Genomic DNA, 13,327 nt, shown 5'->3' with positions numbered 1-13,327 from the left:
GTGTTGCATAATTTGCATAGGTGCTTGAAAAAGAAGAAAATCTATTAAAATATAGATTTTAATATGAAAACAGAAACTCACTAAAAATCAGTTCTGTTGATGGACTGCTCACCTGGTAGTTCAGCATAAACCATTGCTTGGTCCTGCTCAGGAAGAGGTAACTTACAGGAGCAGGTTCCCTACCCAGAGCAACAGGAAGGATGGCTCAACCAAACACTATATGATTCCTGAGTTAAAACCTGACCTTTAATGCTCCAACATCACCAGAAATTAACTAGTGCTGAGTTTGGATTACTGATGATATTCTGGGCTTTTAGTGATGATCCTTTGGGCTTTTAGACCCTTGGCAACATCCAGTGTTCCAAATCTCTGTTGTTCTCCACTCACCAGCTCTTGTTTCTGCTTCCTCTGTTGATTGACTTACATGGTTGGTTTGGAAACAGGATGTTTTACATTAAGACTGTGGAGAAACGCCATCTTAGTCAATGTTGGTGCTTCATTGGGAGGGATCATTAAACTACTAAAGTAGGCTTTGGCCTAGCCTCCCTCCAACCCCTCCTCCCTTCCAGAGTTAAACCAGCGCCTCTAGGGGGAAAACCTCCTAGAAGGGCAGGAAGTTCTTTTGTTCTTTTTTTTTTTAAGTTAGGCAGGAAACAGGCAGTCCGCAGCTGGCGCTGGAGGAGGAAGGTTGGTAGCCTGGGCTCCTGCCTGTGGGGGTGGCCCCAAGGCAGTCATTCACAAGGTAGGGCCAGTTTACACCAGGGATGAGCAGATGCGTTTAAATCTACTTTTATTTGCCCTTCTTGTTGCTGATCAGGTGCTGTGCTAAACTTTTATATGTAACTTTGTTTTTTTATTATTTTTTATTCTGTTTCTCTTCTTATTAAACATTTTTTTTCTCTGTTTTGAATGCTGGCAGTCAAACTCTGTACCACATAGATCCCGACCGCTTAGACCATGCTGCTTTATGAAGGGGGCCCTGGGGAAGGGGGAAGGCATGCAGTTGGATAAGGTGCCAATCCTCCAGGGGTTCCCCAAAGAAGTGCTGTGGTCTCTGTGATACCCAAGTACAGGGTGGCAGAGGACCTTGAGGCCCGGCCTCATAGCTGGAGAGGGGGATTGGGAGTCCTGTTCCTCTCAATCTGAACCCCTAGACTGAGCAGGTGGTGGCAGCGAGCCCAAGTGGCCAGAGGAGAAATAGCTCCCTCCAGGAGTTGGAGACTCAGCAGGGAGTTGACGGGACCGGGTCTGAAGGCAGAATCGGGCCGGTTCCGTCACAAAGACTAAAAAAAACTTCTATATCTTCTTGTAATACAATTTATATTATAGAAAGCTTTGTTAAAGGCAGGAGTGGAATTCTAATAGGAGCTCCTTTGCATATTAGGCCACTCCTGATGTAGCCAATCCTCCACAAGCTTTAAAAAAGAACCTTGTAAGCTCTTGGAGGATTGGCTACATCAGGGGTGTGTGGCCTAATATGCAAAGGAGCTCTTGCTAGATTTCCACCCCTGGTTAAAGGGATTGTATAGAATTGTAGTCGGCTAGTTGTTTTAACTGGATTCATGTACTGAATTCTGTACTGTTTAGAATTTTGATAAAATAAGAACATATAATTCATGTCAATGATAAGGATCTCCAATAAAAATCCCTTTCTGCTTTGGGCTCAGGAACTAAATAAATAATACTGAGCAGAAAAACTGTAGGACTAAAGAATTCTGAACATAAAATGTATTTCTGTGCAAAATTACCTGAAATATTTATTCATTCTTGTTAACACCTGTTATAATGGAGTCATGAGCAAACTAATCTAACCAATTCTCACTACAAAAAACAAGAATGTGAAGAGTATTTGGGGGAACATAGAGAAGTCTTAGGTTGATAGAAGAACTGAAATACAGTGTCTATGAAAAAGTATTTGTGTTAATTTCTCTAGGAACAGAGAATTCAAATATCGGTATTCTATTCAATTCCATTGTTTTATTAATACGCATAGACCAATAGGTCATAAGCAAAACCATGAAAAAGAGAAAAATATAATAAAATACAGACAAACAAGGGAAAACACAAAGGTACAGAATTATGAATTAAATACTATTATTCTGCAATGGCAAGAGTTGTATTTGTGTCAATGTCAGTGAAGGGGAGCCCCTGAATAATTAAGTAACATTCCCATGATAATTGTTATATTGAAAAAGAGCATGCTTTGCTTTCAAATTAGGCTGCCTGATGCAATTCTTCCTTTAAGGCACTGGCCACAGAATAGTGGGTGTATGCCCAAGCTGGCTAGCTAAGATAAGAGAAGAGGCCTCTTAGAGGCGTCTTGCTATAATAGATAAGTAAGGGAATGATGGCATGGAATGTTACCGGGGAGAACTCAGCAAAGGCGGGACTCTTGAAATCAGATACCTGTGTATTTGCCTGTTAAGAAAACTGTGTGTATGCAAAATGATTCAGTTCAGTTCTGTTGGGTCATGCTGCCCAAACTGAGCTCACTTTTGGTACCAATAGTAAAATACCTCACTTCAAACCAGAAATTCTGTGTGGATCTCGTTATTTTTCTGTTACATTTACCTGGTGTGATTGTCCGGGAAAATAATGGGGTAGGATATTTCCTTCCCCTTGGGATGGCTGCATAACCTTCCACCTTCCACCCTTGCGGCGGGAAGATTGGACTAGGTGCCAAGGTCACATTTTTGATTAAGTCCAGCACTCTCCGCCCCAGTGGGGGAAGGTGCCCGGTCCACCAACCAAGATCCCATGCCTGGTTGAACCGATGCGTGCAGGGAATTAGAAGATCTTCAGGATTGTGAGTATGAACTGTCTGGGAATCTGGAATTACCTCTCCTTAGGAGAGAAGAAGGGTCTGATCACCCCTTAAGCCCTGTCCAGTAGGCTCCTCTCTGGCGCTGAAGCACAGAGGCTAGGATCTGGGAGGATTTCTGTGGTGTGTGTGTGTGTGAATGAGAGGAGGTGCAGCCTCTAAGCAAAAGCAGACTCTCTATTGTACATTTCCCAGTAGGGCAACCTCACTGGGTCACGAGAGAGAGGAAGTGAAAACCCCCAGGGCTCCCTGGCTGTCCAACCCCCGTACTGGTGGTTGCTGTTTTCTGTTCTCCCTAGAAGTGTCTTGTCTAAACGTCTGGTGCCATGTGTGGAAATCAGTTCAAAACCCTGCTGGAATACATGTGTAAAAACTTTAAGGAACATTTTTGTGATGATTATGGAGTCAAACTGACTCTTGAACCTCTGAAAGTGTTATGTCAGGAAGACTGGGTGGCCTTACATGTAGAATGGTCACCCGAGGGTAGCTTTGACCAAGGCTTGGTTCACAAAGTTTACAAGAGTGTAGCACAGTCCCCAAGTCATACAAGTCAGTTCCCCTGCATTGACAGTTGGGCAGAAACAGTGCAGAAGTCTTACTGGTGGCCAGAAAAGTTACAGAGGATGAAGAAGAAGTGGGCTCAGAGGGCTGCTGATAACGCTGCAAGTCAAGTTATGGCTTTGCACCGGGATGTGTTGACAAAAACAACTTCTCCTGCAAAGATGGAAAAGCCCCCAGTGTTAGATGATGGATCCGAAGATCTCTTGGCTAGTCCCTCGCCATATGTTCCAGTTTACCCACCACTCCCGATGCTGCCAGCTGGAGGAGGTGCCAGGGCAGCAGAGGGTGAGGCTGAAGGTGAGAGTCAAGCACAGCCAGATAAAGGCGCTTTAGAATCCTTTGATGAAGAGAACCAGGAAGCGGAGGCAAATGAAGCTGGGGCTGTGAAAGGGGGAACAAGATCTCTGCGAACTTTAAATCCAATCCAGCAGCTGTTTTCTAAATGATTGTTTCATGCAACAGTCCCCCCCGTTACTCCACACCTGTGTCTAATAGCCTAAGGTTAGCTGCACGTTTTAATTCACCCCAGAGCTATCCTCCAACACTGAACTCTCTCCCAGCACTGAGCAAACTTCCAGCTCCTCCACGGCCTCCCCCTCAACTTTTCCGGGTTTTACATCTGGCTCAGAGGGCTCAGTGCTAGCTCCCCTTCGTGAAGTTCACATCCCTTAACAGCCTGGCCCTAGCATTGAGACCCGAGATATGTATGTGCCTTTCACTTAAAGTGATCTAGTAAATTGGAAAATCCATACCGTTGCATTTTCTGACCATCCTGCCCCAACAAATCTGCTAACCAGTATTATGGCTACACATCAGCCCACCTATGCAGACTGTCAACAGTTTTTACTGGCCCTCTTTACAACAGAGAAGAGAAGTCACATCCTGCATCATGCCCGAAAACATGTAGAAGGAAAAGTCCCCCCAGAAACTGCAGATAGAGAAGAGGGGATGAAAGAGGCAGGCAAGAAGCCTATTAATATGTCCAAAGTCATTGAAGTTCTCCAGAAAGCAGATGAGAGCCGTGGAGCTTTTGCTGAACGCTTGATGCAAGCATTTCGAATGTACACTCCATTTGATCCAGAGGCTGCAGAAAACTTGCGCATGGTAAATACAGCTTTTGCCACACAAGCCTGTGCTGACATCTGCAAAAAGCTCCAGAAGCAAGATAGCTTTGCTGGCATGAATTTATCCCAATTGCTAGAGATTGCCCAGAAAATTTATGCCAATCGAGATGTAGACCAATAGCAGGAGGCAGAAAGAAAGATAAATTCCTGCTAGAATTCCAACCCTGGGCTTCAGCTAGGATGTGATACCATGAAGTCAGCCCTCCCGCACCACCATCTTCTCTTGGGGAACTGATCTCCATCATCTGGAGGTCTGCTGTAATTCCAGGAGATCTCTGGCCCCCACCTGGAGGTCTGCAACCCTGTCTACAAGCCAGAGCTTCCCTCTGTTGTTGCCCTCCCCAGTCCTGTATTCAGAGGACTACTGCCCCTGAACATGGAGTTTCTGTATCTGCAGAAAAGATTTCAGATACATCCCACCTCTACCAAACAAACAGGCCAACAAGATTAAAATGATTAAAGATTAAAATTACTCCAAATCCTTATCTATATTATTACTAATATTTGCTATCCTATTATTAATATTTGCTACCCTTTTGGCCATAAAACCCACCATGGCTCAAAGTTCCTTGGGGCAAGGACTTTTAAAAAAAAAAAAAAAAAATTGCATGCTGCTGTTTAAAAGCACCATGAGCCCCAATTATATTGATAAGAAATCAATCATAAAATGACCAGCTCACAGTGTTTACTGTTCTCTCTCTACCAAGACAGATCAGGCAATTATAGGCAGGATTTTTTTTTGTAGCAGGAACTCCTTTGCATATCAGGCCATGCACCCCTGATGTAGCCAGTCCTCTGGGAGCTTAGAGGGCTCTTCTTACAGGGCCTACTCTAAGCTCCAGGAGGACTGGCTGGTTCTCATCCCCCAGATGGATCACTTGCCCAAGACCTCGCACAGTTAGACATTGGGAAAGGCTCTACTCCAACTACTTCTTCACCCAAAGGGTTATTAACATGTGGAATTCACTGCCACAGGAGGTGGTGGCGGCTACAAGCATAGCCAGCTTCAAGAAGGGGTTAGATAAAAATATGGAGCAGAGGTCCATCAGTGGCTATTAGCCACAGTGTGTGTGTGTATATATGTGTGTGTGTGCATATATATATATATATATATATATATATATATATATATATATATATATATATATATATATATATAGGGTTTTTTTAGCCTCTTTCATCATTTCTATTATCGATTGTGTAACTAAAAAAGGTGCTATTGCATTGTAAGTTTTTTTATGAAAGTCCAAAGAATCATGCACGCATCAGGTACTTTTATTGCTGCAATGCTCTGCTGTGCATTTGCCTGTGTGTTTTGTTCTCAAGTTGCAAGATGTACTAAATGTTGGGAAGGAGGAAGTTCACAACACATGCTGTGTGTCCAAACTAGGGAAGTGTATGGAACTTGTATAGAACATAATACAAAAATAGTTTGTGAAGAATGTGGAGTGTCTTATTAGGAAGGAATAATACCCTATAGAAGGAGGAATAATACCCTATAGAGGGAGTTACCGCTGCCCGACTTTACAGTAGGTATGCTGGCCAGTTAATTTAAAGTTTCACAAGTTGAAAAAGCCAAAGCTTAAGCCACCTGTCCAGGAGACTAAGAAAATTTTGTATAAGACTGTTTAATGATGCTCAGGATGAAAAATTTGTTATTCTAGAACCTGGGAGTAATCTTTTTACAGCCCTGGCTGAATAGATAGCTGCCTCCCTAAATATTTCAAACTGTTGGGTGTGTGGAGGCCCGCTGATGAGTGAAAGGTGGCCTTGGGTTGGCATAGAGGTTTTGCCTTCAGACTTGGTCCGATGGAATAAACCTAGATCGGAGTCAAAGTCAGAAGAGAGGAAGATCTGGGAATTGCAGGCAGTTGTGAATGGAGAATTGTGTATTTCTCAAGCTGTGTTGTGGGTGAATGGAAAGCATGTTGCGCACTCTTTGTGCCACCGGACTTTGTTAGTCAGCTCCACTAAGGAGAAGCCGAAATGAACAGAGGCAGATGGCACTGTTATAGAGGGGAAATGTTAACGTAAATAAAAATTCAAATGCTGCTTCAGATTCCTCCGATCAATGGGTGGCTCCTGAAGGGTTATATTGGATCTGTGGTAAATGGCTTATACACTCCTGCCCAGGAGATGGCATGGTACTTGCATTATTGGAACAATACATCCCAGCTTCTTTCTTTTGCCTTTAAATGTTGGTTCTGCCTTGGGAAGCCCAGTATTCGATGACTGTGTGAGATCAAAGCGTTCCGTGGACATCAGAGAGACGCAGTGGGGAAACAAATGGCCACCACAACAGATCATTGAATATTATGGCCCAGCCACATGGGCACAGGATGGGTCTTGGGGCTACCGTACACCTGTGTACATGCTAAACCGTATTATTAGATTGCAAGCTGTGGTAGAAATTATAACAAATCAAACAGCCATGGCCTTATTGTTGTTAGCCAGACAGCAGACTCAGATGCGTGCAGCCATATATCAGAAACGCTTGGCTCTGGGCTACCTACTAGCTGAAGAAGGTGGTGTCTGTGGGAAGTTTAATATTTCAAATTGTTGTCTAAATATTGATGATAGTGGAGAAGCTGTACAAAATATAGCATCTGAAATTCATAAAATTGCTTGTAAAATTGTTCAGTGCAGACATGGAAGAATTCGGATGTAGCATGGTTTGGGCAAATTATGGGAGATTGGTAACGTATTCTATTTTTAATTGGCATTTCTTTAGGAGGGTTGATGTTACTGCCATGTTTAATTCCTGTTATGAGGTATAGTGTTAATAATGCCGTGAAGGCACTAACTCCCTTAGGGAAAAATGTTAACATCATGTATATGTCTCCATCTAGTCAGTAGCTGGTGGTCAACTGTATCAAAAGTGGCTGACAGATCTAATAACAGCAGCACTGCTGAGCCGCCTCGGTCCAGATGGTGCAGGAGGTCATCCATGAGGGCAACCTGAACCATCTCTGTCCTGTGACCTGGACGAAAGCCAGACTGGAACAAATCCAGTGCAGGTGTCATCCAGGAACCCTTGTAACTGAGTTGCTACAATCCACTCTATAACCTTACCCAAAAAGGGTAGGTTTGACACCAGCCAGTAGTTTGCCAATTTGGTCAGGTCAGCAGATGTTTTTTTTAAAGAGAAGGTAGACCACATGATCTGTTGATGATCATCTGTAGTGGTTCATGTAGCATCGTCTGGCTAGCTTTCACCAGTCAAGACGGGCACAGATCCAACCCACAGGTAGTTGGGTGCACAGTAACAAGGATCATGTCGACTTCCTCCAGGCTGAGTGGAGTGAAAGAATCCAAAAAAGGACCAGAAGATGTGCTTGGTATCTCAAGTTTACTTACTGTATCATCACTTACTGTATCCCAAACATTGGTGTTTGGGAACTAGTTTGATCCAGTAATATAAAATAATGTGCCAATTGGATGAATGCTGCTGTGTAAGTGCCATACACTTAAAATGTGGCTGAATTTAAATTATGCATGGCCTGTCCATGTTGACCCTGGGGGATATGTAACATAACTCAAGTACCAGTAAATTGTGAGCATGAACAACAGCATCTATCTGTCCTTCTACCAAATGTGCATATACAAATGATTTAAATACTGCTTTATATATATTGTTTGATTTAGAAGAAGGCAGCACTTGTCAGGTAGCTCAGTTTAGTTCTTTAAACCCCCTTTTCAAACTACCACTTTTTAGATATATACAAAATATTGCGGTGGTTGTTATTTAATGTCATGGATCCAAAGAAACAAGTGACTAGTTCCATGTGCCCAAGGGATCTTTGGATTTTTGTTTCTTAAACATAAGTGCACATACTGCATAATAATTTTATTGGATCTGAGGGGAGTTTCAAAAGCAGAATGTGATGTGGCATAGTGTCCTGGCATTCAACAGAAAAAAAGGAAAGATTCCATGGGACCCTTGGGTACACCTAAAGTAGTTATTCGTATCACAGGCATTATTTTATAGCACAATCAGAGTATGTGGTGTTTTTGAAGGCTTTAGAATTAAAATTTAGATAATTGGAAGGGGAAGGAGAGATAGTTATGAAGGAGGGGGAAAGGAAAGAAAGAGCCAAAGGTAACACAATGAGGTAAATTCCTATACACAAAGAGGCTTTGTGTCACCTGGAGATTCAAAGGAGTAATCCAAGTGGAATGTTAGCAAGGATCTGAGGAATGAAAAAGTAGCATAGATTCTCTGACAGAGAGTTCCAGGCCTAAGGTGCAGCAAGGGAGAAGTAAGATAATTTTACATTTACAGTGCAATCCTAAGGAGAGTCACCCCAGTCTAAGCCTATAGAAATGAATGGGTTTAGAGTGGAGTAGGATTGCACTGTTAGTTACCTGGTTAGCTTGCAGGCAAGGCCTGTCTCTTCTATATAGATGTGATTTCTGTGCAAACTTCAGTGTGCTATATTATGTAGGTAGCTCAAATCTAAGCCCCACCCAAGTTTTGAACTTTAGAAATCCAAGGAGATTACCAGAAAAGGGAGTCAGTTTTGATATGAGATTTGAGTTTTGATATGTTGCAATATATCTGCAACATATTTTGTTCTCTATTTTATTTCTGATCCAAATTCTGCTGAAATATTTCATGTACAGGTGAGACACTGAGGACAAGGAAAAAAGAACAAGCCACAGGAAATATGACTACCTGGAAAATAAAAAAGATGTTCCATTCCAAAGTGCCTCAAAGATCCTTTGTCCAAAGTATCTGAAAGCTGGAACACTCAATGGGAATCTAAAGCCTTAACATGACCAGCTTCAGAACAAAAAAAAATCTGCTTTCCCCAAAAAAGAACTAAAGTTACAAAGCTATCCTGGTTATAGTTTGGGGTTCATTATTTCCTATGGGGGGGATTGTTTCTGGGGGGCTAGAGGTCATTTTCCAGCCAAATGATACCAAAATTGCAGAGAATCTATTCTTCCTTGTCCACTAAAGGCATTTCCTTCAGGGAGGTGGCAGCAGCAGGCAGCAGAATTAATCCAAGACACAGAGAGTTCAGAACAGCCGGAGGTATACCAGCTTTCCAAAAAAATCACTCCCTGAAATAGAGTCAAGCTGTGGCAAGGTCTTCTTTTTATCCTCTTTGTCCAATGCTTAGAAAACTGTGGGTTATGAGACAACTGTCATGATTGGGCAGACAGTTCTACTGGGTCCCCTAATGGGTGGTCCTATTTGCCTGGGAAATATGCCTCTCTCTTTTTTAGGGTTGCCACGTCTGTGTTGGAAAATACGTGGATGCTTTGGGGATGGATCTGGGAGAGGGCCAGGTTTTAGGAGTTCACCCTTCAAAGCAGCCATTTTCTTCAGGGGAACTGATCTCTGCCAGCTGAAGATAAATTGTAAAAGTGGGAGGCCCCACCTTTAGGCTGGCAACCCTGGACTCTCTCCTGTTAACCAGGGAACCTGTAAAATAAAAAAAAAAATGCCTGGGATTTTAAAATGACAGCCCAAGATGTTCCTGAATATTTCCAGAATTAATCAGAAGCAGTATTCCTGAGATCCCCAAATATACATGGAAAATATTGTTAAGGTATTATATTTGACCCAGAAATATCTGAACACACATCCCTGCCCAAAGTATACTAACTAAACAACAATGCAGAAGCTTGCCTTCTGATACATTCCTTGATGCTTTGATCTGCAGCTGCTTTGCTAACGTAAGCACGGAGATAGGCATTGCAATGCCTAAGAAAGAGCTTTTTTTAAAAAAAGAAATCATTTTCTTAATAGTCATGGTAGATACACAACTCTTAGTATCTAAGATGCAAAAATATTACTTAGACCACTGTGATACAGCTGTGCAATAGTGTTGTACTAGGGGATCCCAGCTCATATTATGAATTTGAATTTTGTGCAAGGTATACTTAAGATCTGCTTTCCTTGTACTGGCTTAGTCATCTTGTACCCTGCTTCAGCTTGTACGCTGGTGCTTTACAATAAAAACAGGACCATAAAAACAGAATACAAAACAAGAAATATTTAACCAACTATACAATAACAATAAAATAATGTTGATATTAGTACCAATGTTAAAACTCAACAACATTAAAAACCAACTAAATGGAGTACAAATCTAATGGGCTATAGTCTGTGTTTGGTCAGAGTTGTTTGGTCAGAGTTGTTGCAAGTTTTCTGCCACTCAGGCTCAGCTATCATCCCTTTAATTGTGCTGGTAGTTTCAGGCTACTGAAATTATTGACTATTGTTTCCTAGACACTTAAGAATTATGGCAAGATTCCCAGCCTGCAGTCAGGTTTAATGAAAGGTATGTTTCTCTGTCTCTTCTTGATAACACTTAGGCCACAGGTGGTGCTTTTTAATACACTGAAATTGAGCCAGACCCATGTTTGAATAAAGATAGACATCTTTCAAGGGGGCCGAATGAAATCATGGCAGACATATATAACCTGAGAAGAACATTCAAAAAGCAGCAAACTTAATGAGCCAGTAAAAGGAAATGTTTATGGTATTGACAGACTGTCTAATCTCCATTATAGAGATACAGCCTCCATAGGGTTGCCAAGTCCAATTGAAGAAATAGCTGGGGACGTTGGGGGTGGAGCCAGGAGACTTTGGGGGTGGAGCCAGGAGATGTTAGGGGTGGAGCCAATATCAAGGCTGTGACAAGCGCCGCAGCCGCAGGTTCCCACGCTGCAGCCGCACTAGCAGCTGTCCCTCCCTCCTCCTCCCACTCGTCCTCCCTGCCCCTCCGCAGCCGCCTGAGGCTGGAGGCCTGGGTGAAGCAGGGCGGTGGTGCGGGCATGGAGAGCAGGGCCAGGGGCTCGGGGCCTCCTCCTCGGCCTCCGGCGCTGCCGCGCTGGTGCTGGCAGGACTGTGCTGCACCCCTTCAAGAGCTCCCTCACCGCCCTGGGCCGCGCCTGGCTCTGCCACCTCCGTTGCTCCGGCGCACCCGATCTCCTCGCTGCGCTCCTGCTGCCCCTCTGCTGCGCCAATGCCGACAGCGAGGCCCTCGGCCGACAGCTCCTCCGCCGACGCCTCTTCCTGCTGCTGGGCGCCGGTGGGCCCGCCGCCTACGGGTTCACTGGGCGGGGAGGGGGCGGCAGTGGCTCGCCATTTCCCCCTCCCCCCGCTTCCGTTTTTGGGGGGAGCGGGGGAAGAGGGTGGAAATCCTGGGGTCCCCCGCCAGGGCAGGAGGGTTGGGACCCCTAAGCCTCCAATCTTCATTAGTTTCCTTTAGTGGAATATTTTGGATCTTTAATTATTTATAAAACATATATGAATTTATTTTTGGATGTGATGTATTTACCGTTGGTGTAAAAAGAAGCACACAAACATCAAATGACTAGAAATAAATCTCATTTGGAACCTTAAAAAAATTCATTGCAACCTTTGCCCAGATCTCATTTAGTCTTCATTTCTCATATTTTAACAATACTTGCCAGACAACATATTTAGGCCATTTTGTGGTGGAAAGGAACTGTTCTAAATCTTGGTCTCAGATCATAATGTCAGCCAAACATTTACAGATATCTGATGGAGACCTTTCTCTGAGTCCAGGAGTTGTGGCTGCCTCAAGATTGCCTTCGACTTCAAAGACAAGCTACTCCTGGGCAGTTCTGCTGAGGAAGGCCCATCAAGCTGATGGCCCATGGTATGTCTAGCTTTTTGCTTTTCACATACTGCTTTTGCCAGCTGTGACTATGAAAGTTGACTTAAGGCCATCTTAATGATTCAATTATTAAAATGCAAGATCAAGTACAGAACAAACATCCCAGTTCTGTGACCAATGCAGGCTGAGAAGTTTTTGGTTTTTTTAAAATCCTAATCAGTACAGAGACCCAGTCCATATTAGTTGTTTTAACATGTTATTAGTCACTCCAGGAACCAGCTTTCCGGTTGTTAATTTTTGGGACATAAATGCTTAAAATAAATATTAAATGCATCATACTTAGGATAGCAACCAGTAAGAACATAAGAACATAAGAGAAGCCATGTTGGATCAGGCCAATGGCCCATCCAGTCCAACACTCTGTGTCACACAGTGGCAAAAATATATATATCAAAAGCTTTCTGGATGTCAAGGTAAACAAACTGCTCCATATTTTTATCCAATCCCCTCTTGAAGCTGGCTATGCTTGTAGCCGCCACCACCTCCTGTGGCAGTGAATTCCACATGTTAATCACCCTTCCTTTTATCCATTTTAACCTGACTACTCAGCAATTTCATTGAATGCTCACGAGTTCTTGTATTGTGAGAAAGGGAGAAAAGGACTTCTTTCTCTACTTTCTCCATCCCATGCATAGTCTTGTAAACCTCTATCATGTCACCCCGCAGTCGACGTTTCTCCAAGCTAAAGAGCCCCAAGCGTTTTAATCTTTCTTAATAGGGAAAAAGTTCCAAACCTTTAATCATTCCAGTTGCCCTTTTCTTCACTTTTTCCAATGCTATAATATCCTTTTTGAGGTGCGGTGACCAGAATTGCACACAGTACTCCAAATGAGACCGCACCATCGATTTATACAGGGGCATTATGATACTGGCTGATTTGTTTTCAATTCCCTTCCTAATAATTTCCAGCATGGCATTGGCCTTTTTTATTGCAATTGAACACTGTCTTGACATTTTCAGTGAGTTATCTACCACGACCCCAAGATCTCTCTCTTGGTCAGTCTCTGCCAGTTCACACCCCATCAACTTGTATTTGTAGCTGGGATTCTTGGCCCCAATGTGCATTACTTTGCACTTGACCACATTGAACCTCATCTGCCACGTTGATGCCCACTCACCAAGCCTCAACAGATCCCTTTGGAGTGCCTCACAATCCTCTCTGG

The sequence above is a fragment of the Heteronotia binoei genome, chromosome 4, assembly GCF_032191835.1.
Source record: "Heteronotia binoei isolate CCM8104 ecotype False Entrance Well chromosome 4, APGP_CSIRO_Hbin_v1, whole genome shotgun sequence".
NCBI classification, from domain to species: Eukaryota; Metazoa; Chordata; class Lepidosauria; order Squamata; family Gekkonidae; genus Heteronotia; species Heteronotia binoei.
This window is presented reverse-complemented; position numbering follows the sequence as displayed.